The sequence below is a fragment of the Haemaphysalis longicornis genome, unplaced genomic scaffold (genome assembly GCF_048455015.1).
Source record: "Haemaphysalis longicornis isolate Haplotype H1 unplaced genomic scaffold, Haemaphysalis longicornis Haplotype H1 scaffold_9, whole genome shotgun sequence".
Taxonomy (NCBI): domain Eukaryota; kingdom Metazoa; phylum Arthropoda; class Arachnida; order Ixodida; family Ixodidae; genus Haemaphysalis; species Haemaphysalis longicornis.
Window position 1 is genome coordinate 139,908,762 of NW_027526460.1, and position 26,849 is coordinate 139,935,610.

Below are 26,849 nucleotides of genomic sequence, written 5' to 3' on the forward strand. Positions count from 1 at the left end.
GCAGGGAGGCAAACGGTTCTTCAGCAACTGTAGCGCAGGAAGGCGCTACGTCAGCAGCTGCTGTCGCTACGACGCCTTGAACTGAGAGGAGGGTCGTGAAGTCGAGAACTCGCCGTCGCTTGACGTCGACTAGGAGGCCATGTTTGGTAAGAAAGTCAGCACCAAGGATGGCAGAGCGAGCGTCCGCGACCGCAAAAATCCACCGAAAAGTTCTGCGAAGACCCAGGTTCAAAGTCAGGGATCGCTGCGCGAACACGGGAATGCGCGCGCCGTTTACTGCCTGGAGGTAGAAGACTGCGCTGGAGTTGCGGTCGTGGCGTGGAGCTGGCAAGACGCTGACTTGCGCTCCCGTGTCGACGAGAAACTTTTGTCCGGTGGTACGATCGACGATGTGAAACAAGCGACATTCTTCAATGGGGCGAGAACCGCTCGTCGCCTCTAGCGGTCTGCCGGGTCCGTTTCCCGTCCATGAGCATGGCAAGAGGCAGTGGCGAGCGTCTGCGCCGAAACGGCGGTGGTAGACGCATACACCGGGGGCTAATGTAGGGCTGCGTCCACGAACGCCATCACGGCGTCGGGAAGATGAGCGGTCGCGTCGGCGTGACGGGCGAGCAGAATGTGTTGTGCTGTTTCGCCTCGTCGCCGCGACAACGAGTTGCTCCAGTCGTTCGCACAGGTGATCGACACTGGCACGCGACGCAGACGCACCTTCGTCGGCAGGAGCTGGCGTCGTGCGAGGGGCGGGTGATGCTGGCGTCGCGGTCACAGCAGCAATAGGTGAAGCTGTGCTGGCTATTTCCATTACCTTGTCGGCCAGGGACGCGAGCGAAGGGAAATCCATGGATGACGATGTTGCGAGGGCCATTTGCACGTTCGCAGGCATGCGCTGCAGAAAGAGCTCGCGCAGCAATGCGCCGTCCATGGCTTGGGCACGTGAGCCGAGGAGTTGGGTCATGCGCCGCAGGAGTTGGCTCGGTCTGCGGTCGCCAAGCTCTTCGGTGTAAAGTAGCTGCTGTAGGCACGTGCGCTCAGATTGTGGTGTGCGTTCGAGTAGCGCTGCTTTGAGCTTGTCGTAGGCCGTTGCAGGTGGGTTGCGTATGAAGGAGGCAAGAATGTCCGCAACCTCTTCCGCAGCAGTCGCTGGTAGAGCTCTCACGACGTAGTGGAACTTGCGTTCTTGGGAGGTGATGCCAGACAGCGCGAACTGTGACTCGGCCTGGAGGAACCAGACGGTCGGGTTGTGTTCCCAGTACGGCGGCAAGTGGATAGTCAGGGCGGCGATCTCGTTGCCGGCTGCTTGCGGTGCTCGCTGGTTGTGGTCGTTGCTGGACATGGCTCTACAACTTCGGTGGGAGGGATATCACGTCCGGGTCACCAACTGTAGAGCGCATGCCACGGAGGCGTTGAAACAGAGACGACCAGACCACGTAGCAAGCCGGTTTATTCCGAACGCCGTCGGGTCACAGAACAGGGAGGATGGGGTCTCTCTCTACTGATGCCAGGGGCGCGCGAGCCCTCCGGCGGGTGAGGGCGCCCGTGGGCCTGCGTCACGCTGCTGCCATTGGCACTGTGGCTTGCCGCTACAAGTTTTTTGTCGAATTGTTAATTTCCATCGACAAATAATCTACTCTATCCCTATTTTAAAGATTGAATGTCTCAACTTCGCCAGTTACTCACGTTGCTGCAGTCTGAAGACGTTGTGCTATATTTAAATGGAACGTCTGTGGACTCTGTTTATGATTACCTGCCCTCCAGAAATTTGTTAACAAGCACCGTTTTCCAATAAATGCAATATCAGAATCTAACCTGCGCGCTGAGGTTCGGATTTCTAGCTATTTGCTCTTGGGATCCGTGACTGGCAGGGGCCGAAACAGAGTCCTGTTGGCGATTCGCAATGACCTGACATTTGTTGTCCACAGTGTAACCCCGGACTCTTGTAATGAGTACATCGCGGCCGTGGTGAAACGCAATGCCGTTAAATTTACACTCACATGCCGTTAAATTTACAGTCAGCGCAGGCTACATACCACCATGGGCGAACTTCGACGCCAAGCTTTTGCACTCCATTTTGGTGAACACGCCATCACCGCATGTTTTTACGGGTGACCTCAATGCACTTCACACGACTTAGGGCACCAAAAGTACAACATCATGGGGAAACCGCCTTCTTAATGTTGCCAGCGACGCCATATTGCACATCCTAAGCACGGGCAGCGCCATATTCGTCATTAGAAAAAATATCGAGTGCTTTGGATGTGACATTGACATCTGCGGCCCTCAAGAAATCCGCGTCCTGGTTTTCTGATGTGGAAAGCTTCGGCAGTGACCATCTGCCAGCCTACACAGTAATCAATGGAATCGGTGGTGGCCTGCAAAAACTCACTGCGTGCAGCACGAATAGGGAAAACTTTAGAGATCTCCTGGAGGATGGCTGTGCCACTCTTACAACGCATGAAAAGTCTGTTGACGCTATCTCTAACGCGAATGCTGCATCCGCAAGAAAACGTCGTTTGTTCCCCAAGGATGTATTAGATAGCCAAACGAGCGACTTCGCGCACGCCGCAGAAGAGCAGAGCGGCGAGCACGGAAAACGAGGTCTCCGGATGACAATCGAGCTGCTAGACGTACGCAGAAGCACGGCTAAAAGCACATCCGCAAGCTCGCTAAACAGCGATGGAGCCAGCTCTACTCTCGGCTGGATCCACGAAGGCCACTCACACGTAAATAGCAAATTTTTCGCACCTTAAGAACCCCGTCAACTCCACTTCACCCGTTCTCAACGGTTGCTCTTCAGAAGGGCGTTAGTGAAGGGGGTGTTGCAGAAGAATTTTGCACTAGGATCACCACTCCGCCCGGCAACGTTGTGGTCTCGGAGGTGTCCGTGTTTTGCTACTCCACCACAAATGCGACGCTGATGCATGGAATTGAAGAGCTCACCAGGGCGTTGGAAAACCTCAATTTGTCTTCCTAACCTGGTGCAGATGGCACCACGTATTTGGCTTTACGCTACTTGGGCACGAGGGCTCTTCAACAGCTCCTCTCTCTGTACAACGAATCGTGGCAGAGAGGGTGCCTTGAGGCCAGCTGGAAAATTGCCCGGATCGCAGCGGTCCTTAAACTAGGCAAGCCGGCAACAGATATAGATTCGTGCCGGCCAATTGCACTTTTTTAAGTTGTATTGGAAAGGTGATGGAGAAAATGGTTTTAGAGCGGCTTGCTTGGGACCTTGAAAATCGAGGCGTTTATCAATCGCAAATATCTGGATTCAGGAGAGGACGAAGTAGCACGGATAACATACTTTCTTTGGTGGCGGATATCTCCTGACAAAAAGCATGCTGGTAATATCGCTGTAGCTCTCGTTTTTGACATCAAGGTAGCATTTGATAGCATGACATACCAAGCTATCTGAATAGAGATGACTTCCGCAGGGCTGCGAGGATGTATGTTCAAGTGGCTCTGCGATTACCTATAACATCGATACGTTTATATGATGACTAGTGATGGCGCAACGACCAAGCACCTTGTCACGCACGGGGCGTCGTCTTGAGTCCGACTCTTGTCATTATATGCCTCATACGCCTGCCAACACTTCCTCCCCAAGGTGTCAATATCTCGCTGTATGCAGATTACATTCGTATTTAGGCCTCCGGTAGAAACCGCCGAAACATTCGCGCCACACTTCAGAGAGCGATCGTGGTGATGCGAAGGCACCGCAGAAGCTGCGGGTTGATCTTCTACCCTCAGAAGTGTGCAGCGATTGCGTTCACACAGCCTGGCGTCTCACGATATACGCTGAGTGTAGAAAGTACGCAAACAAACAACACATTTTTTTTGGGTGTCATCTTTGACCGCTCGCTGTCCTGGGCTCCGCATATTCGAACGTTGAAAAAGAGGCTTTTGTCTTTCGTGCGCAGTTTGTGCATGCTCAGTGGAAAATGTGGATGCTCCGTGTCCTCTCTTCTTAGACTCTACCAAGAACCCTTTCTCGGCATTCTACGATATAGCCTCCCGGCCCTCCACCAACTGTCTTCTACAAACTTGAAGGTCATAGATTCAGTGCTGGCGAGAGCTCTAAGCGTCTGCCTGGGTCTTCCAAAGTGTACGTCGACAATTGCCTCTCTGCCTCAGTTTTTCAACATCAAGAATGGCTTCAAACGCCTGCACCAACAAACTTTATTTCACTTAAATAGGACATAAGAACTCGCGGATGGTTCAGGACAAACCTGGCGATGATGTCAGGGTAACCTGGTGCCTAAAAAAAGTGGTTTTTAAACAAAATAAAACACGCTGGCCCCGTACGACCTGTTTCAGGCTTTTGAGATTGCTTCCGCCGCAGACTACATGCAAAATTATAGCCTCCAAGATCAAAGTGTGTGACGTGACACCGATGGGAGCCAAACCAAATCCTCATCCAATCCGAAGCTAGCCAGGTGGCTTAGCATTCAAAATGGCGTCGTCCTGTAGTCGCACTGTGGCTCTGTCACGGAAAATTTTGCCCGGAAAATCTAGCTTTTGGCTTCATTTTGTCCGAAATATCCGTTGTTCATATACATTACTCCTATGGGACAAATGGCGGTTCCACCGGAAAGTCCGGAATATCGAGCTAATCCGAATTTTGAGAGTCCGAAAAAATGGTCGGCTACTGTAATAACAACAAGAGTTCCCGGAATAAGCAAAAAGTCGTCCATGCCCGCACCTGCGCTGCAGTTTTTCACTCTTTAGTATATAGTTACAGCGTACGCAGACCACACGCACGTTTATACGGACGGCTTAGTGACCGCAGAATTACCCATCATTGGAGTGTGGTAAGTGATTTATTCTTGATTGTGGGGTGCACAATCAAGAAAAAACTGAGCCACAGAACACCTTCCTCCAACGCCGAGCTAGCGGCTGTAAGGGCTACCCTTCGTTTCATTGGCGCAAATCATGTACGGTGATAAGTGATCTTCTTGGACCCTCGGGGTGCTTTGCCAGCTCTATATAGGAAGTCTATCCAACCACCGCAGTCAGCTTACTTGCGAAGTCAGCGAAATCCAAACAGCGGCAATGCGCTCGGACCACCGCATTGTGCTTCAGTGGCTGCCTGGTCACTCGGTAAGAGGGAAATACTAGATATGACGCAGCCGCCAGCGCTGACCACTCTCTACGCAACACGACACAGCTTCCTTTCTCTCGCGAGGGCAGTTGTGTCCTTATTTCTCGAACTGGATGGACTGGGCAAATGTCGAAGTTGAAGGACCATCACAGCAGATATCCACCTCAGCATGGATGACATTGATCCTCTCTGTGAATTCCGTTTTCCACCCGGCCTAAACAAAGGGGCAGAAGGAGTAGTGCATCGCCTGCACCTCAACGTGGCATACACCCGGAGCTTCAAGTTGAAAATAGGGTGGGAAGATTCGCCACTGTGCCCCACGTGCGCTGTGCGCGAGCTACCGAGCACTTGTGTATATGCCCGCGATTTGCCGCTGCGCGAGCAACAGCGGCTAGCTGCCTATACGACGTGGAGCAAGGCTTCAGTTGTGTCGCTTTTTTGGAACATGGGCCAAGAACAATGGCTCATCTTTAGGGACGAAAAAATTGCTGAGTTTTTTTAGGGATTCTGGACTAGGCAAACTTTTGTAATTCTTGAATTTTGCCCAGGCACGCTAAACTAGTTTACACCCTTTTTGACTGAAAAAGATGTAAGAATCTTGTCCCATGGCGTACACCTTTAAAAGGTGTTTTGGGCGAAAAAAGGGTGTTCGTGTGAACACCTTAAAAAAGGGTGTAAGGTTGCTCAACACCCTAAAATAAGGGTGTGGCCAGTGCAGCTACGCGTGCCAATGTGAATCGGCGGAGCTCGCAGCATTTAACACAGCAAGTCAATACGCCCAAGTTACACTTGGAACACAAATGAATTGAGCAAGAAAACCAACGGGATGCATGGGTACAGGGAGTGCATACTTAGTAATACATGTGCTCTTGCTTTTATATCCAACGGAGGAAAGCCCCCCTGATCGAGTCGGTGGGCTTGTCGCAAAAAAACAGATATTTTAGCGCTAATTTCGGAACTATGCATTTTAATATAAGCATATACAAATTAACACGCGGATTAATCGCGAGGTAGTTCTTATGTTCCATAACTCATAAAATTTTATTAAGAACCAAACATTCCCCGCTACCTCAAACACCCTTCAAAAAGGCTGTTTATTGTTTCAACACCCTTTTTTCAAAAGGGTGTAAAGCTAGAAATCAGGGTGTTGGAAAATAAGAAAAACGGCGTAAAGAAAAAGGGTGGAAGAAAAAACTCCCAGGTAAGAAAAAAGGTGAAGAGACCTTCAACTTTGGGGGGTTTTTTGTACCTGTTTATACGGGTGGACTGAACATTTTCTACAAGTGGGGGGAGGGAGTTTTGTACCTCACGATGTTTAATTAAAGCAAGATGAATTGGCATAACTTATTACCAGTGAAGCAGTTTAAGCTTAAGCTAGTTTCGGTGGCGTTAGCAAAAAATACAAAGAAAAAGAACTGCGGCACCTGTAAAGGTTGCACCACCAAGGATAGGGCACTACAACAGGGAAGCTAGCTTTCGAGCTTGTTCGAGTGTGCGCACAAAGGGCGCATGCGCATACGCACCTCTTAGTATACCATTTCAAAGGTACTAGTCTTTTTGGATTCTAAAACGAAATAAAATTGGGGCAGCTTGCAATAGTAGTGCAAGGCTGGAGAAACAGCATAGCTGGGGGTCGACCTAGCTTGTTTCCCCCTTGGATCCCCTGGAAGTGTGGAGGACACACTGGAACAGCCTTGTAAAATCCGGTTAAACTTGGCCTCCCCCCTCAGCGCTTATCCTAGCTTAGCAAGAACATTGCAAAGCTTAGCAAACATAACAAAACTTAGCAACATCGGGAGAAACTAGGTCGACCCCCAGCTCTGTTGTTCTCTTTTTGCAACTGAACGCCTGTTTCACACCGTTTCAACACCCTACAGAAAGCCAAGCGTGTTGCAGTCGGTAAACACCCTTTTCGCCGCACGACTATAGTCTTTTAAATTTTGAAGGTTCAAATTGGTGTTTCACGTGCCAAAGCTAAACTTGGGGCATGAGGTGCACTGCATATGGAAACCAGCGATCATTGTACACGAGCATTTTTTTTCTTGCTTTTGAACATTTTTTGCGAGTAGAGGAGGGTATGAGGGGATGTCTTGTTATATACAGTGCTATCATGCATCGAAGCATGGCCTTATTCTGTGAACAGCTAAACACTTTTTCCACACCCTTTCAACGCCTTAAGAAAAACCAAAAGTTGATCAACGCCCTTTTTTCACACAAAAAGGGTGTAGAGCTAGGAAACGGGTGTGGAGATCCAAGAAAAACGGTGTAAAGGCCTCCCAACAGCCTTTTTCCGCTTATGCTACACCCTTTTTGGCCAAAAGGGTGTAACAAAGTTTCGTATGTACACCTGTACGCGTTTGCGTCGTCATGTACGTTATTATTCTTCTTTTTGTTGTTTGGCGTTCTGTGCTTCCCCGGCACCATTTGCTCAACTTTTTTGCTCAACTTTATTTAGAACTTTGTTTCTTGAATTTCATTGCGTGTAATTTTTATTTAGCTTTTGTTTTTACCCTAATTGTTGTCTTCCCAATCTCTCACATCCACCTCACTGCACTGCAATATTTCCCATATGGCGTAGCAAGCCCAGCCGCTAGCAGAGCTGACTTCTTCAGCCCACATTTAACAGCTCTCTCTCTCTCTCTCTCTCTCTCTCTCTCTCTCTCTCTCTCTCTCTCTCTCTCTCTCTCTCTATCTATCTATCTATCTATCTATCTATCTATCTATCTATCTATCTATCTATCTATCTATCTATCTATCTATCTATCTATCTATCTATCTCTTTCTCTCTCTCTGTCTGTCTCATCAAGAAATGCTCACGGAATAAACCTATCGGGTGCCCGCTTTCCGGCTCCTGCACATCCGTAGATCTCAGTACAGACGCGCGCTTTTCACGAATTTCACAAAGGCATAATACTCGACTGGAAGTTAAACTCGAACCACTAAGTTTGTTCGAGTGGCCGCGGCTACATGGACGAAAGGGTGAATTCCAACAGAGCCAGCCTCTGAGATAGCCTGAATCTGAGCCAACTTATCCGGCCGAAGCATGAGCCGCTGAGAGAGGAGAGCGGTAAGGATGGCGAGTGGCCCTCCTCAGTGTTCGCTTCCGCTTTCTAATTCAGCTCCTGCGTTTAACTTGATAAGAGGGTTGAAAGGGCGCAGTCACGCATAAAGAGGTGCCTCGTTAACGTACTCCGCTGCTTGCGCGGAGGGATGAAACAGCCTCCGCGAGGACAATCGGCGCCTATAGTCGTAAAGCGTCCTCCTCGTACACGCAGGCGTTGACTAACCACGGTACTTCGGATTTAAGGTCGAGAGAGTGAAGGGTAAGGAGGAAATGAGAGAGAGAAGGACTTAGTGCTCACTATAAAAAAAATCCCGGGCCATCTCCACTACTGTGAAACCTGCGAAGGGGCGAATCATGCAGTGTATAAGTGTATTCTTGGCGCTTTGGAGTTTTTGCCACCGGAAATGAAACCGTTGGGGTGTAGAGGTACACACCTTTGCTACAAAAGACTCGCGTCTTTGAAGCACGACGCGTTCTGCGTGAGGCGTAAACGAGTGTCCCGCTATTTTGTACGCGTTACGTTCTAGCGCGAGGCGTAAACGAGTGACCTGGTGTTTTAGTACCGTGACTACATAAGACGACGATTACGACGACGACAGGATACGCCGGCAGCCCGAGACCCTAAGCGGTTTCGCCCCTAAAATAACAGGGGCCTTATTCGGTTTCAGTGGCATCCGCTACCTTGCGCCGTCAGAAGTGAACTGCCATGGGGTTTCAGAACGTTTGTCGCATGTACACGCCTTATCGAATGAGAGAAAGAGAGAGAGAACAAACATATTGAATGGGGAGCTCATTGCTGGACGATGGCGAGAGAACCGACCATGTTTTGGGCATCACAAATTGTCTCCGTCTGCAGACGCAAAACAGCTTCTCTTCGCCACAAAGAAAGAAGGGCCAATGCCCCCCTCAGAGTATTATACCCCGTAATGGCATTGTAACATGTCCTCGGCACTTGACCACACCCAGAAGTTAACACTGAAGGTTTCCCACCACGGAGTGCCGAGGGGAGTTCAAAGCCTATATTTATGAGTGTCGTACCATGGAAAGATTTGATGGGAGCGCTCAGTTATCGCTGCAACGTGGTTATACCTGTAAAGACTTCATGTTCAACACGACCCGCTGCGCACTGTGATGTGTAACAGAGCCTCAAAGGCCCTGGGCACATTTTCGGCAGTTGGTGGGCTCGATAGGTAAAAAATTACTCCAAACATGCTTCCAGCCTCATTCACTTGCACGTTGTAGAACTTACCGTGGACAGTTAAGGGGACACTGAGCCCAATAAAGATTAGTTTTGCAAACGAGAAAAGCCAAAGCGCATCATCCTACTCCTGGATTTTACGCACCCAGTGCGTCGAAACAAATTATTCAAAGAGCCCTGCACATACGGCTGGAGAGCGAAGGGGTCAAAATAGCAACGAAATTGGTATCAAAATAAAAACGCTTTAAGTTCCAGGCAATACTTTACTTATGATCGCATCAATGAACGCGCCGTTCCAACCAGTGCGAGAAGCAAAACTCGACTACAAAACATATAACAGCGCGCCGCGATGGGTGAACGAAAACTTTGAAGACACGCAAGACAATCGCTTGTCGCGCCTTCAAAGTCTTCGTTTAGCCTTCGTGCGGCTGTATGTTATGTAACTAAGTACCAAATTTCCGGACAACACATTCGTCCGCAACAAAACACGGTTTTTCTAAGTTTTCGTTTAATATTCTGCTGGTTTAATGTGCTCCTTGAGAATCTTGAGCCATTCCACTCTGAAGGTGGATGACCAGCGAAGCTCTTGAGCGCATTACAAAAATCTGTGGTTGATTCCTCTGTCATAGGGATAGGTAAAACACGAAAGTGAAATGTGCAGCGAAATCTGCAGCTGTGCATGATTTGCGGGTCGGCGGCTGTCTTGTGGGGGTGCTTGGCGGGTGACGTTCTGCTGGCGGGTCACTTCGGCAAAGGTGTACTGGCGTCGTTTCGGTGACGGATATGACATCAGTGAAACCTTGGTGTACCCCGGCATAAAACATTTTCGTGTTAAAATATAAAACCTGAAAACGAACAACCCTAAATATAACGTACTCTTTAGTACTAAAGGTTGCTTCCCCTCAAGAAGACCCCGTGTGCAGGGGAACACCCTTTACTAGCCGTTTGCTACGTTGTACTGACGTCATTTCCGCGACGGATATGACGTCATTGAAATCTTCGTGTATCCCGTAATAAAACGCTTTCGTGTTAAAAAGGAAACGCGGAATTTAGGCGAAAGGTATAATTGATTGATTGATTCAACAACTTTTATTTGCCCAGATTTGTCACTTAGACGTCTGTCATGAGCCATTAGTCCCTGGCAGTGGTCGTGGCCATCTGCACGAGCCGGGTCTGGACACCCGGGTAGGAGCTGAGTGACGCGGTCTCCCACTGCTCCTTCGAACTTATGTTCAGTGTAAGCTGTCCTGCCTTACTGTTTTGCAGGTCATTTTTCAGGAGGGAGCAGGACCATACCATGTGATGTAGGGCAGCCCTGTCACCGCACGCTTTGCATTTATCCTAATAGAGCCCACGATAACACCAGCTGCAAGCCACTGGACTGTAAAAACAATCGGTTTGAAGCCATAGCCACGCCACTAACTGCCATTTGCTCAGTGTCCTGTATGGGCTGGGTATAAAGGTATTAGATTTTTTTTTTATCTTGAGCGTTGACTGCGGTCATCCTACACGCAGAAAAGCCGCTACCTTCTGAGCAGTTCGGATAAAGTTGGCTTCACCGCAAGGCGTGTTTGATCAAGCAGAACCGAACCCTAACTTATCTCTTCACTCCGACTACTTCATCCTGCAAATTAGGCCTAGAATCAATGAAAAAAAAAAACGCTTCCCGGGAGCGTTCAGGATGTGTGTCACGCTTGAGCCCGGAGCTCCTTTTTTGAGAAAAACGAACATCCTGATGTGTTCTTTAACTGCCCGGTCACCACCGAAATCCTACTCCTGGTGCTAAAAAAACGCCTCGTGTTTCAAATGCACATGAAGCTTCGGGAATTTTAATGTGCAAACGCGAAAAATGCATGAAAACCTAGCTATACAAGCTTCGCGCAAAACTCGTAAGCCGTTTGGAGATAGAACAGTATTTGTTTTTACAGTATTTCTTTTCACAGCAAAGCTATTTATGCCTACAGTTTCGTAAATTGTTCGTGTATGTCAACAGCTCTGGGTGCGCAAAAAAGTCGTGGGGCAAAGCCAACTTTATGGGGAATGCTGCTTTCGTTTTAACAAAACCTGCTCCAAAACGTTTATATGAGAATTAGCTTTGAAAGACGACTCCATTATTACTACGAGTTTTATGTGCGTGTCTTGATTAGTTCACGGTGGAATTGTAAATATTGCCGAATTCTGGTGTAGCTACAGACTCTCCCACAATCGGCCGCTAAGGTGACTGTCAGTACGTTGAGTTTAATTTACTTGTCGTACCTAGTTGACGGTGATGTAAATATTGCTAGTAATAATGACCATTCAGGTTGTTCTACCTAACCAAACCAGAGGTGGAATTCGGAGTTTAATCCCGTTTCAAAGTGGTCCACATGAGCGATAGAATAGCTCATGTGGACCACTCATACCAAACAGACGTTTGGTTGCCGCGGAGATTTTCATATAACTTCAAACTTTTGGTAATTTTATATTCGGAACCGTGGAAACGGATGCTTTTAAACTGGACAGAAGCTCGGAATTCCGCCCCAGAAGGGATTAATCCCAATACATGACAAAAGCCATTAACGTTTGTTGCAAGTTGTACAATGTCTTTATGGCTTTTATGGAGTCCGAAAGACAGCTCGGAAGAGGAACTGACTAAAACTTTAAAGCCCGTTTGCCGTAATGATACCACCAAATGTTGAAAACCTGCTAATATAATTATTGTTAGCACAGTTGGGTGGAACAGATACAATTAAAGAAGTTATATCGCTATTGATAACCCTAGCAGGAATTCCAACACAGCCAGGCTCTGAGCTAGCCCGAATCTGAGCCAACTTATCCGGCCGAAGCATGATCCGCTCAAGAGGTTTATATTTCAGTAAGGATGGCGGGCGGCTCTCCTGAGTGTTCGTCTTCGCTTTCCTATTCAGCTCCTGCGTTTAACTTGATAAGAGGGTTGAAAGGGCGCAGTCACGCATAAAGTGGTGCCCCGTTAACGTACTCCGCTGCTTGCGCCTGTAAGTGGAGGGAGGAAACGGCCTCCGCGAGGACAATCGGCGCCTAGTCGTAAAGCAGCCTCGTCTCCCAGCAAGGAATGGGCCATGTGGGAGGTCCCTCGAACACCTTCGGGCGAGGTGAGGGACCGCTGGGCGCCCACCAGTCAAAAGGGCACAAGCGCCCCCCGTACTCTCTCGACAGGGGATAAGGGGCTTGGACACGCTCTACCACTGCGGCATACGTGGGAGGCTGCTGCTCCCCGACTTCAGCCGCTGGTCACCCACCAGAATAAAAATGGGTAGAGGCGCCTACCAGCCGGAGGACCCTGGAAACCGTATTACCACGTCGGTCCGTATTATCGGTTACAAGAAAGCGGTAGGTACTGCTGGATGGACAAAAACCAGTAACAAAATTGGAAAAAGCCCTTCCTGAACAGGGGATCCAGTGCTTGGGAAGTTACCCGACTTGGTCGGGATATCCCCAGTGGAAGGGGTAGTAACTTCTGAACCGCAGCGATGGCTCAGAGGTACAGCCCTCGCCTCGTATGCGGGAGGTGCCGGGTTCGAAGTCGCGTACCGCCGGGCACTCACCGGTTTATTTAATGGGTACTGGTGTTCCTGGTCGAGTGCGGACCCTTGAAAGGGGAATTCACGCCTGGAAAGCTTCCTTTACCCTTGAGAGGGGCCGGGTACCCCCGGCCTTCTACAACACCGCACTGCCGGGGGTGAAGGAGTCCTGCGGCATGTCCTGCAACACGCGGTACAAGTTGAGCGTCCGCAGTGGCTGTGGAAGGCACCATGTGCATTTGTGTGCCTTGGTGGTGCCGGGAACCTACCGGTAAAATAGGTAAAAGCGACTCCCCGGCCTTGGGCTTGTACGGGAAATCGTCCCTATGGAATGGGGCGGCTGCAAAAATGCAGGTACTTATTATTCTTTTGTCACTTTTTTTTACTTGTATCGCGCCGTCATATCGCCTGTTTGTGCCTCCTTCATGGGGCGTACTATTATCCGAAATCAAGACACGAACTATTAAAACCACCCCAACGCACGTCAGCGTGCCTAAACCACACCCTCCCAATACCACACTTACCCGGTCGAACATCAGCATTCTCAGGTTCATTCTTTCCCAATGCAATAACCCTTTGGAATTCGCTACCAGACAGTACAGTAGCATGCACTGACCGCGCCTCTTTCCGAGAAAAAATTCGACGGCTATTATCACAACTCCGGACATCAATGCTGATTCATACGCCTTACTAGTGTGAACTTGCGCAATTGCTCTTGCTTGTCTTTTCTTTTGCTGCGTTTGTTTAGACTTGTAACTAAACCTGTGTATTCGGTATTAGTTTCCTCTTATCTGCCTTTTTTTGTTACTTGTGCTGACTGATGCATGTCAGTCACTGTCATCTTTTGGATGCCCAGTTGTATTTATCTTATACTTATTCATTGTCTTCTAAAACGGAAGACTGGGCGAGTTGGTACTTGTTCATATTAACAGCGCTACCGACACAGACAGAAAGAAGAAGGCACAAAGACGGCGCTGTGTTTGTGCCCTCTTCTTTCTGTCTGTTTCGGTAGCGCTGTTAATATGATCATTGTCTTCCCTATATGTATTTGTCCCCCCCCCCCCTTATTTTTGTAATGCCTTCTGGCCCTTAAGGAACTAATACATGAAATATAATGAAATGAAATGAAATAAAAGCTAAATACTCAGGTTATAATCCCGCGAAGCATCCATGGCTTAAATTTCGAGATAAATACATGCAGAGAAAACGTCGCGCCTTTGGGGTCGCCGACGCTTGATTTTGCGCACCACTTTGTTGACTGCCTTTTCGACGCCTCGGCTTTGGCACAAGCTCTCCGAAAAAAACTGTATTACCTCTTGATTTGGCTACGTAACAATATTTACTCAAATTTTCAGTGGCTCGAAAGCTCTAATTTTTGTAATTGACTTAGCGTTAGCATAAAATGACCTAACTATCATAACTGCAACTACTTAGTTTTGTACAGTGTAAAATAATGTGTACTACATGAGCTTTAGTGGTGTTTCCCTAGGGACAATAAAGGGCGTTATGTGAAAGTGAACAAGGCAATAATATTTTGCGCTAAATAGGCAAAGAGGACAATAAGGGCTATTTCTGACAAGATTACGTGTGAGAGAGGATGTTTCCTGAGATTAACAGCGCCAAAGAACAGGACAGCAGAGGAGTAGACTAACACAGCGCTGTGTCAGTCTACTCCTCTGTTGTCCCGTTCTTTCGCGCTGTTAATCTCACAAATATGTGCCAACTTGGACCACCCACAGTCCATGTTGCAGGACGTTTTATTTTACGATCTTATGTTAATACTTCAGGACGGAGTCGGCTGCGCATTAGTTAAAGGTTATCCAGATAATGGTTTAGGTTACTTGAGGTTGCAGTTACATTTACGACAACCTGGCAGTCGAGTGTTGGGGGAAGCCAGTTTCCATATCCCCAAAAACTAAGATCCAGATGTGCTTTTCCATCATTTATTTCGGGAAGCAGTAGCGCGATTGGTGAAAGAGGACATCAGGTTCGAAATAGACTGAGAGCACGTTTAGAAAGAGAGGGAAATAATATCACGTATCCAAGGACGACGCAGGTTTATTCAAGGAACAAAACTGTATTGAAGCAAACTTGTACTCCGCTAATAACTAAAACAATACACAAACGGCGAAGGAGCAGACAACAAAATGACGTGCCCACTGTATAGGGTCCGCGAATCGCATCCGGCGGCGTTCGTTTTGCGAGCCCTTACTTTTCGCGTGATTATTTCTCGAACTGTCGAATTAGATCTAGAACTCTGTCGGTCAAAGACCAACATTCTAGTTTACTGACGACAAGTCGGAACACCCTCCCTACCAAAAAAGATAGCCTGTGCGACACACAAAAGAAAAAATTAAAGCCGTTACACTCAACGTGAAAGCTGTCGGAAGTGCACAGCAGTGATTCGCCATTATGGGCTGTGGCGCCGTTACCCGTGCAGTGCTACCATTCATCATGATATTCGTCTCCCTGTCTCACTCCTCTCTTGATTAATGGAACGGAGCTTTGTTCCACGTAATTCAAATTTCCCGCCTTCGCGGTGCTCGCGAGCCCCTTGCCTAAAACAGCGCGCGCGGGAGTTCTGTTCTTTTTACTGCGAATCAGTATATGTTTAAACGTGAAAGTCTCACGGCTCAATGCGACCGTCAGCTGTCCTTCGTGGTCGAGCGGTTTGGGTTTGGGTTGGTGTGTTACACAGACAGTAATATGCCCGCGATGCGGGAGGAAATCGAACAGCCACGTGTTTGACCGCTAGAATAAAGCTCGAGTCCTTAGAGGTTTCAACTCGCTATGGGAGCGGCGCATGTCGTTCACTCGGAGGAAAAAAAGCGGGAACCGAAGGAGCGTCGCCGGAACAGAAGCGCAAATGGGCACAAAAGCAAAGAAAATGTGCTGCTACTGCCGTTGCGCCCGCACGTTCCAGCTTGCCGAGTAGCTGCGAATCCACCCAGATATATATTAACACAACTTTCCCGCTTGGAACGCAGACGTGAGCGAATATTTCTTGAACAGCTTGAAGAGTTTTCAGAGCGACATTTTCGACGGTATCGTCCCCTCCTAAGCACGCGCACATAGCCGATTGCCTGTTTATGCATGCACGGGGTGGGAGTGGAGGGAAGGGAGGGGAACGTTGCGTCTCGCTGATGAAATGCTGGCGGAAGGTTTAAACGCGGACGTGGAACGGCCCAATGCGACCTGTTCGGTGTCCGCAGTGGTCACGGAGTCCGTGGTAAAGCGGATTGCTTTGGTGTGTTACACAGACAGTAAGATGCTTACTGCGCGGAAGGAAAATAGACAGCTCCACCTTTGTCAGCTAGAAAAAAGCTCGAGTCCTTCCAAGTTTTATTCAGCCAATTGACTGGGAGGTATGCCCTCTCGCAAATTACAAACACCTGTTTTGCATCGTGCATTCCGTGCACTGCGTCTAACTTTGCAGGTCGTCCTTCTTCACACAGTGGATGGGCACTATAGTTTTGTGTTACTTTCAACCCGCCCGTGCGGGCACCTTACTGCGCAGTTTGAAACGCATCGTTTTTGGAGGCCACTTTTTTTCACTTAAAACTAACGAAACGGGCGTTCTTAACTAAATGGACACGAGGGCTGCGGTTATATGCACAGATTTTGCCTCAAAAATACACAGATTTTGCCTCAAACCTACCTGCGGTTTTCTTTGCGCTAAAAAACGGGGAGGTGTATGACAAGCGCCAGCGGTTGAGGAGTTTCGAACGATTAAGCCTATATTAGTAAACCGCTTGGTTTTCGAAGGCACCGTATTATGCCGTTACAGTACGCCGTCGGGCTCTACTTGGGTCCGTTATCTCGCTGCGCTGCCCAATTCCGGCCGTCGCTTGACATCGAACGGCGTTACAACGAGCGAGCTACGACGACAAGGCGAGCCCATAAACTGCTCTGCACTTAAAAGAAGAGAACACGCGTTCGCTCCGAAAACAGATAAGATAGCCGGGCGCAGACAGGCGCTGGCAACAAAACACAAAAGTAAACAAAAGAAAAAGTGCAGTTCGCGCCAATATGGATTTCTCAAAAAAGTTCCGATGGGTTAATCAATATCTCGTATTGAAGCGCTCCGATCGATTTAGGTCAGCTGACGTCAACTAAACGTTTAACCCGGACGGCAGGCTTGCGTCTGTAACGACTACCGTCGGCGAATATGTTCATTGGCAGAAATAACCTCTACAAGAGAGCAAGACTACAACTAAAGTGTTTGGCTATTATTTTAACTGCCATGTAATCACAATGAAGCAATGGGGCGGATGATGATAGGTGTAACATTAAGGGACAAGAAGAGAGCGCAGTGGGTCAGGGAACAAACTCTTATTAAGGACATCTTAGTAAAAATTAATAAAAAATGGATGTGGGCAGAGCGAAGGCAAGATAACCGTTGGTCATTAAGGGTAACAGAGTGGATCCCTAGAGAAGGCAAGCGTTGCAGGGGGCGGCAGAAAGTTGGATGGGCAGATGAGACCAAGAAGTTTGCGGGGATCAATTGGTCACAGTTGGCACAGGACCGAGGTAATTGGAGATTAATGGGATAGGCCTTTGTCCTGCAGTGGGCGTAGATAGGCTGCTGGTGGTGATGATGATGATGATGAATCACAATGGTAATATTGAAATAATTTCAGACAAATATATACATGTAGTTGTCATGATAACTGTCGCTTGCAATTTCTTGCAGCAGCAAGCTCATGGGCTCTCAGGCGCTCTTGAATATATTAATCCCTTGAGCTGAGATAGACGATACGAACATTGCAGTAACGAGAAGTCGTTCTGGGACGAGGAAGTCCTGTGCTCTTCACTGTGGCAAGGAGTCCGAATCGTTGGCGCTCATTTCTCTTTTATATCAATTAGAGCACAAAAATCAAAGCCAGCTTGCACACTTGCGCAAGAGTGATGTTACGGCAAAGCTGCGTTCGTCTCACCAAGCTAAACTCGACGAGCGCCGTACAAGCCACTGAGAACCATTTACTCTGTGTATGTATATGGCGCTCGTCAGCAGAAGACCAAATCAAACAGAAAGTAAAGTATATACGTGCTTTATTTGTACAGTACCCATTTAGTCTTCATACACTTCATCGTCTGCCGGCGCAGTCTTCGTCGAGCGCTCCCTCGCCGATAAAGACCTGCACGTCTTCTGGTTCTCCTTGTTGTTCTTTTCTGTGATTGCATTCTCGTCTGGCAGCCCGTTGCGCTTCGATAGCTGTTTGGCCCTTCCACTCTGTGAAGAAGGATGACCAGCAGACCTGTGGTGCTGAGCCTCAACGTGGGCGAGTATTTACTTGAACCGGACCGTATAGTACAAGGAGTGCACGAAGCAAAATACGTTTGTTTGTAACTTGCGACTGAGCACACTTCCTGGTTATTTGCCTTAATGAAACTTCACCGAAATAGAGTTTCATTACAGTGGCCAAACATGGCGCTCTCCGTTTCCATCCGGAAGAAGACAATGTATTGACGGCAAACGAGAATTCCACAATACTTGCAACTTCACTCTGAAATGTGGAAGTTTGAAAAGTTAATAAAACTCGTCGTATTGTTAGAGTCGTCTTCGCGGCTAATTTTCGCATAATTTGTTTCAGGATAGTTTCAATAAAACAAACGTTAGAGCCACTTTCTGCAATGATACTTCTTCCGAAGATGGACGTTCTTCACTGTGCAAAACCCAATGTGGGAAAGTCATCTTACTTAGACCTAGCTTACAATTACCCCCTTAAAGTCGGCTTCACTTCTAAACATAAACGCATTGCGTGAAACTCATTGTTTTCAGGGGAATAAAAACCGTCTTATATTAAAATATGAAGGCCCTAGGACTTCTTTATTTTTTACAATTTTTTTCCATACGATGAAGGTGTGGCACACAGTTTTACGATCCCGGAAATTTGTGCGGGCGCCACAACGTGGCGCTACGCTCGCGTGTGACTCTTGTCTACTTCGCTGTGTTGCCGGAGGTGATCAGCTGGATCCTAGACATAGTAAAACAAAATGGCTAATGTGGAACTGTCGGGCAAAACAGCGAAGAGTAAGAATTTCTGGTGCCGCGCAGCGGCTAAGCCTATTAGCACTTGTTTTGGCGCAGAGGAAGTACACACTCATGCTGGTCATGAACTTGTTGTGAAATCGATGTAGCCAACAAAAAAAAAACCTGCATTTAATCGGTTTCGAGGGGCAAAAGAAAAGCTGGAGGCACCAGTTTCAGCAAAAAGTTCACTGCGAGGATCAGCCGACCGTGCCCAAGGCAACGGCCGTCCGCTGTGGTTCAGCGCAAAAAACAGGATGACCAGCTACAATAAATTGACCAATGGAAGTCGTTCGGCTGGCTCGCAGACTTCTGCCGCCATTCTTCAAAGGGCTGAGCAGGTCAGAGGCCGCGCTGTTCAGGCAATTACAAACGAGAACGCTTCTCAGCCCAGCGCTACTGCACATGATGTATTCAGAATCACACACCGACGACAACATGCAAAGCGTGTCGCAGGGATACCCCAACATTCGAGCACATGCTATGGGGCTGCTCCAAACATTCAAGCGAAGCTAACTGAGGACGTGCACCGCCACAGCTCGAGGAAGCAACGCGGAGTGACCGCCAAGAAACTCCAGCAGGTAATTGAGGCGCTGGCTAGGCAGACACCTTGCGAGCTGGGAACGGCGAGCGAGGAGCGAGCACCGAGGGAGCACCGGCCAAGATGACGGCTTAGACCATTCCCGAAGCGGGGTGCCGCTTTACTGCAGGCTTAATAAACGTTTTCTCAATCTAATCCAATTAAACCGAAGCCCTTTAGAGCAACTCAGCCCGCTCTCGCCTTCACCACATCTTCATCGAGCGGCCGTACCCTGACCTTTGCCGTAATGCGTCGCACGTGCACGGCCTCCTTTGTAAACAGCGTGCGCCTGCAGCCGGTAGGTAGCACCGCACTTACACTTCTGAATATTTCTGTAGAGCGGCACGGATTCTCCTCCAGTCAAATAGTGCTCGCGGAAAACTTGGTAATAGTCAGATTCTGAAGGCTCGCGAACTTTGTTGTGATAAATTTTGAGCCACCTATATCAAGTTCGTATGGATCTAATATCCTGTTTAGAAAAATAGGTAATATAAAAACATCTGAGCATCCAAGACGGATTATTATGTAATGTGGCGCACTGCATTTCTTGCACTCTCTCTCTCTCTCTCTCTCTCTCTCTCTCTCTCTCTCTCTCACTCACTCACTCACTCACTCACTCACTCACTCACTCACTCACTCACTCACACACTCACACACACACACACACACACACACACACACACACACACACACACACACACACACACACACACACACACACACACACTAAAAAGGACTGGCCGATGACGATGCAAGCTCTCGCCAGAAGCTGGCGGCCAACCAAATAAGTAAAGTTGGGCTGCGTTATCAACAACCCGCTCGAAGTAGTACTCAGCCTCATTCAATTGAACATTAACGTCTTTACATCCACAACTGATGAGAAGTGTTTAGGTGTTTACGTATTAGTTTTATTAGGCCTTTCGTTGATTCGTACTTTCTGCGCTGTGAAATCGCTGTGATTACGCCATTTAAATATTAATGTTACTTCAGGCACACACGGCTATAAAATGCAGAGTTGTTTAAGCTGGAGCTTGGTCCGGTGGCGTTAGCAAAAACATACAAAAATACCGAGCGCACATGACCGTGCGCCTCGTGAGAAGTGCCCGGAGTCGGCCAGCTCGACCTTCGAGAACTCTGCCCAGCGTCCGTGGCGTGATCTGTCGCGTGCTATTCTCCTCGCCAGTTCACGTGCGTTCGCGCCTGAAGTGGGGAGCACCGAACACCTGACGCTACAGATTTCGCGAAGCCGGTTGCCGCCAGTTCTAGCGCGTGCTAACGCGGTCCACTTTGGGAGAAATGGGAAGGCCTGGGTACAAATCGACCGGGGCCCGCTGGTCATTGAGAACTTTCAGCCGCAAGTTCGGAAATCCATGTGGGGTGCTACAGCGGGGACTCCGACGAAGGAGGACGTCCCAGCTCTGCTGCTTCTCCAGCCTTGCACCAATAGTGCCAGCTGGGCGAGTTTTTTTTATATATACTCTTAAACACCAATAAAGTTGATGAATTTTAAGACGAAAGTGTTTTATGCCGGTATCCACCAAGATCTGACCGGCGTCATATGTCGGTCATATGCCACAGAAATGACTTCGCCAGAAAAGCTCAATTGACGCGGCTGCACCAGGATTCGAGCCGGGATCTTTGTCGCCGCAATGGGAAATGCCAGACGCTTTACCCACTGTGCCATGAGTTGGGGCACAGACTGCTGTATGAATGCGCCATATATCCTTATTTAGATGGTGCTGCCGTCTACGAGAGCTGAAGCGAAGTAGTGCATCACGATGCTGATGAGCGCCGACAGTTGGCGCCAGCTGAGCTCGTCGCAACGCAACCGTCTGTTGTATACACACCACGGAGCAGGAAGGCGGTGGTCAAACATTTGCCAGAGCGACGCGCCAGCACGTCGTCGCTCGCTAAGCCCACCCACAAGACAGCCCTGCAAACCATTCTATTTCACAGCAGCACATCGTGAGTTCACCAAACGGTTCGCTGGCGACCGTTTCAGTTTCGTTCGCCTGGTTTGCGGGCGCGTGTGGTTTCATTCGGGTTTACGCAGTGGTCCGGCGCGGGCAGTCCAGGATTTAATGTTGATGCGTCTGACGGTGTCATACCAGCGCAATATAAATAGCGATGTGCAAGTTCATATCGATGCAAAATAAACATTCAAGTGATACTGTGAAGGCGCATTTCACCTTCGTGTTTTACCGATTCCTTTGAAAGCCGGATCAAACACATTTTTTATGAAAAACGTACCGTGGAATGTCCGTCGTTTCGACTTCATAAAATGTGAACTAAACTGGTCTTAATTTGTAGGGAAATCTACTGCGCGCATGACTTACAATGCATTTCTATAAAAATTTGCGTTTCCAACTGATCGTGAGGCACAATGCTGCCACTTTGTCTTGTGGGAACGCAGTATAACGCTATGTTGTGACTCTAATGTCTTTTGGTAACGGGAACAAAGCTAAGTTATGGTTGCGTGTCTAAATACACATTTAACGGAAGAAGACGTAGAAGCCCGGCTATACTCGGGGACAACTTAAGAACGGCACCGAAAGTTGCCGCTGTGCCTTATCACCGTAGCCGAATGTTTCTCCGCGCGGCGCAAGTAGGGCGTTACTGGGAATATTTTGAACATGGCGTGAGCAATTTCCGTGATTTTTTGGACTTAATATGCTTATAAATGACTCCAGTGACGTCAAACAAACTGCGTGAGACAAGGCAGACGATATCACGCATTCATAGCAAACCCCTTTCAAAACGCGCGCGCACTGACGTCACGGGTCCGGCGCTTTGTCGGAGTGATACACTACATGAGGTGGTCCCGTTCTTGAGTTGTGTAACCGAGTATAGCAGTCTCCATTCCATCTCCGACTGTCCAGTTAGAGCTGGATGATGCGACTCTTCTTCTGACTAGAAAGGAACAGCTCCGGCGCCGCCTACGTGCTCTAATTCCACTGTGTGCTGCCACCCTCCCCCCGGGTCTTATCCGTGCCGAGGAGGTTGCGCTTAGGAGGATCCGGGTGGGGGTGGCCTTAACTCCCGCCGTGACCCGCCAATGGCCTCACTTCAAAGATTGTTTTACAGACCCCCGTCGCCCAGTTCGCCACCGCAGCGTTGCAATAGCCGACATACACCACTTGCTGTGGTCTTGCCTCGCTTTCCGGCCTAGGAGACTGCGACATCTTGCGGCGACGGGCCTCCGCGTACACGACGCATCCGCATACAACACATGGATATATGGGCCCCATCATCGTTCCCTCCTAGACTTTATACGTGAAGCGAACATTCCCATGTTCATCTAACAAACTTTTCCCATCATCAACTTATACCCCTTATCTATGCCCTGTGACAAAATAAACGCTAAAAAAAAATCTGTGGCCTCGCAAGAACCAGTGTTAAACAAGTTTTTGCGTTAAGCCTGCCCTTTCTGCCGAGCAGACAGCGCGTCTAAAACGGATTGTACTCGTCCTCAACAAACCTCATTCCACACGATACTTCTTCTCTCTCCACATCTACAGAGCCTAAAAAAGTATGATGTCTAGAAAAGATGGAACCAGCCGCGCATTAGCCCGAAAATTGCACGGGCGGCGTCTCCTCTGAGTCGTTTTGTAGGTATTTTGTCGTCTGGACTCAGATAAACACAACGCACACTTTTAATAACCGTTTTTTTTAGTTACACGGCACCCTAATTGTATAGACCGGTAAGAAGAACAAAGAGCGCGCGAGTGATCGCTACAAGTTTCCTAACAGTTTCCGAGAAAATTGCCAGGCACTGTTTATTTATGAACCCTTAAGCCTAGCTAACAAAGAAAGGTACGTTTGGGACCGAGCTCCACGACAGAGAGCAGCCTGGGACATTGTTACGCTTTCGCAGTGGCGCTCGGTCCCAAACCTACCTTCCTCGTTAGCTAGGCTTAAGGGTTCATAAATAATATTTGTTTTTCCCAGCACGGCAGAAGCATCGCGCAATAAACACTCCCGACGGAAAGAAAAAGGCGCATGCCGGTTTGCGACATCGCCAACCACACGAGAGCCCGCCCTATTTCCTCTTTCGTTCGTTCAGTGGGCGTTAGAAGGCGGCCTGCGAATCGATATCTACCTGTTTTTCCTCCCGACGGGTCCTAAAACGCAGTAAAAGGACACGGCGCGCTCTAAAGCGACTATAAATAATCCCACGCTTTTCTCGCGTCTTCCCGGGTGTCGTTAAGCCGCACCGGCTGCGCTGCGCGGGATAACACGTTTTTGCACTCGGGACATTTAGGGTCGCGACTGGGCTTCCCGCGTGGGAGTTTACAGGGGCGGGGATTTCCACTTCCCGTATCTCTGTTTTGCGGTCGCATCTACTCTGATTTAAAGGTTGCCGGTGGCTGTCGTTCGAAGCAAGGTCCACCTTTCGCTTTCGAATCGACATTTTGATGGTATTTCTTTTACGGGAATTTTATTATTTGAAAGTACCTTTCAATGCAAAACAATATAATTTTAGTGAAATTGAATACCTTTTCACCACTACTCAGCTGCAAACGTGAGATATGTTTGTTGCCTCTGCATTGATGTCTGACCGCGCGATATTTTTTTTACCAGCTGTGCCACTCTTTGATGGAACAAGTGCTTTTACCAGCGGTCTTGTTTTTAGGTTGGAGGAAAGCCAGTGTTTGTGCAAGTCGGGAAGTGTAAATGCCTCCACAAATCAATTTCATATAGGCACCGGCACATGCTGGGCTGAAGGGCGACGATGGAGGCGGCACATGATTGGGCTTGTGAATGCACGAACCAAGGCCCATTCGATCGACCCGTCTCTCTCAGCTGGTACACTGGCATCCGTTGCTCACATACAGCGACATTCGTCAGTACTACCGCGAAACTCTTCAACAATATCTTGACCCCTCCCGCCACTTCCACTGACAACAGACTACCCCACTCACTCGTAATCCTACAAATAATTACTTACTGACGCCCCAAACTGTTTAGCGGTATACACCCAGAGACTTATACCGACCAATGTCTATAAGGTGCAAGATTGATACAGCCACACTCACACACATAATCTGGGATTGCCCGAAGGCACCACCGACTTTCATTAAGAGTCATCACGACTGGGAAACAGCTGTGCACAGCAGTGACCCGGGGACCCAAGTGCGGCTGGTCCGCCTGGCTTTGGACGCGCCGACACCGGTGGCCCTCCGTGACGAGGGCGCCGGGGAGTCGGGGCTTGCGGGGCCAGAGGGGTTGGCTGGTCTCACATGGGTCGCTGAGGTGAGGAAGCTTGGCAACATAGGCACCGGCTGAGGCCCACCGCTAAGACTCCAACGCCTTGGCTGCTGGGCCTCTTGCAAGGGGCTCAACAGAATAACAGTCTCTCTCTATCTCTCTTTCTGCTGTTTTTCCCCCGATCGGTATTGCTAGTCAGCGTGCACACCTTTCTTTAGAGGAGCCTACGGTGAATTTGACGCCCTGTTTATCAAAGGCATCAATGGCAGGCTACATGATGACACATGGCAGCAGCCCGATGCCCGAAAAACTATAACTATCGTCATCATCACCAAAAGAAGCCGCTTGCTGGGTACACGGCAGCATCATAGAAAATCCCCCCAGACGTGAAAGCGTCCTGTGATGTGTATTGCGAATACGTTCTTCACTCCCTATTTTTCGCTCATGTCCCTTCTGGATATATTTTTCCGTTCTCGTTGCGCGGTCCTTCCGTGGCTATTTCGCTACTGGGTGTGTCAAACTGTGCCCTATCCTCCCCCTCATAGGTGCGGCCAAACTTTTTTCATGCTACAATGCTCGGAATCCACTCATTTTTGTAGCGTGAGCTACACTGGCCGAGGTTGAACAGTTTCGCGTGGCTCCTGAAGAGCCGTGCTGCGCAAGCGTGGCACGTGGCGGCCCGGACCACTTCATGATCATGCGAGGGGTGGCCGGGTGTGGAACCGATGGCTCGTGCGTCGCAGCAATACCGGTGTGCGCCTGTGGCACCAGCTTTGCTCTGGGGCGATTGGTGGCGCTGCGCCGGAGCCGCTTGATAATTATACATGTGTCACATAATGCGTATACCGGGCGTGTGTCATTGAAGCAGCAGTAAGCATGATAATCAAGCTAATCCTAGACAACCAGGAACCTTAACTCACGCTAAGTATTTCCTGGCATAGCCGAGCTAAGCCACTCATAATTTTTACTTCAGTGGTACCGGCGTCCGCAGGCCTAAGCAGACCAAATCTCCTCGGCGAACACGACGACAGCTGCAGCCTCTGCAGCAGCACCTTGGCTCGTTCATTCTTGAATGTTTACATGAAATCGTTCCGGAACAAACTCCAAGTCGTTAGAGAACCTTCAGGTTTATCGAACTTATCCTGAGCAGATGCATCAATACAGAAACACCCTTGCCTTAAGTGAATATTACGAATCTTCCAGATCTAAGCTGACCCTCGAACAGATGACAGCTCCAGGGGCCGCTGCAGGACTACGAGTGGCGTGGCTCCATCGATCATAGTGTGAGTCCGAGTCTTCTTCACAGATGTCACGCAGCAAAGAACGACTCAGGAAGTTTTTTTAGTAAATATGGTATATCTAAGAGAACTCGTGTTGTGCCGTCAGCTAGAACAAAACACAAGTGTCGAAGAAGCAATCGACAAAGGGACGTGCGCAGTTGAGCGTCGGCTAATGAAATGGTGTGACCTGCATACGTTTATCTAGGATTGGTCGAACTAGCTGGAGAATGTTGACGATCAAACAGGAGCCTTGGGCTCGTTAGTTAGGAGAGGGTTAACTTTTTTTCTAATCGCTGAAGTTTTCCGGGCACAGCATACGGCTGCAGGAGCAAGCGCACCCTCAACTTGAAGCAAAAGATGGGATAGCTCTGCGGGGCCAATTGATTCAGCAAACTTTATACAAAAGAGAAAGCGCTGTCAGGACGCATGCTCGGGTAGAGGCGTCCATAGCTCGGGATGCCTTGGAAATGCAAAGCAAAGAAAAAATACCAAGGCACGGATAGCGGCAGTATCAGTGAATGAGCTTTTCCCAGAGATCTGTAACGATGCAAATTACCGTGCTAAACTTTTCTTGCTAACTCTTCCTGCTTAATGCCCGATGCACACGGGAAAAACGCTGGTAAATTCTACCTTATTCAAACACAACTCGTGTTGGTTCAGTGGCATTAAAGTCGTTTAGCTCAGTAGTGTACAGGGTGGGGGTTCAATGGCTAAGGCATTGCGCTACTGAACTCAAGGAAGCGGGTTTGATATCAGGCGTGGGGGCTGTTTGTTGGGCGGGGGAGAAACACTAAAAAAAAAAAAAGAAATCCTATGTGTCAAGATTTCAACACGAAGGTGTGGTTTCGGCGCGT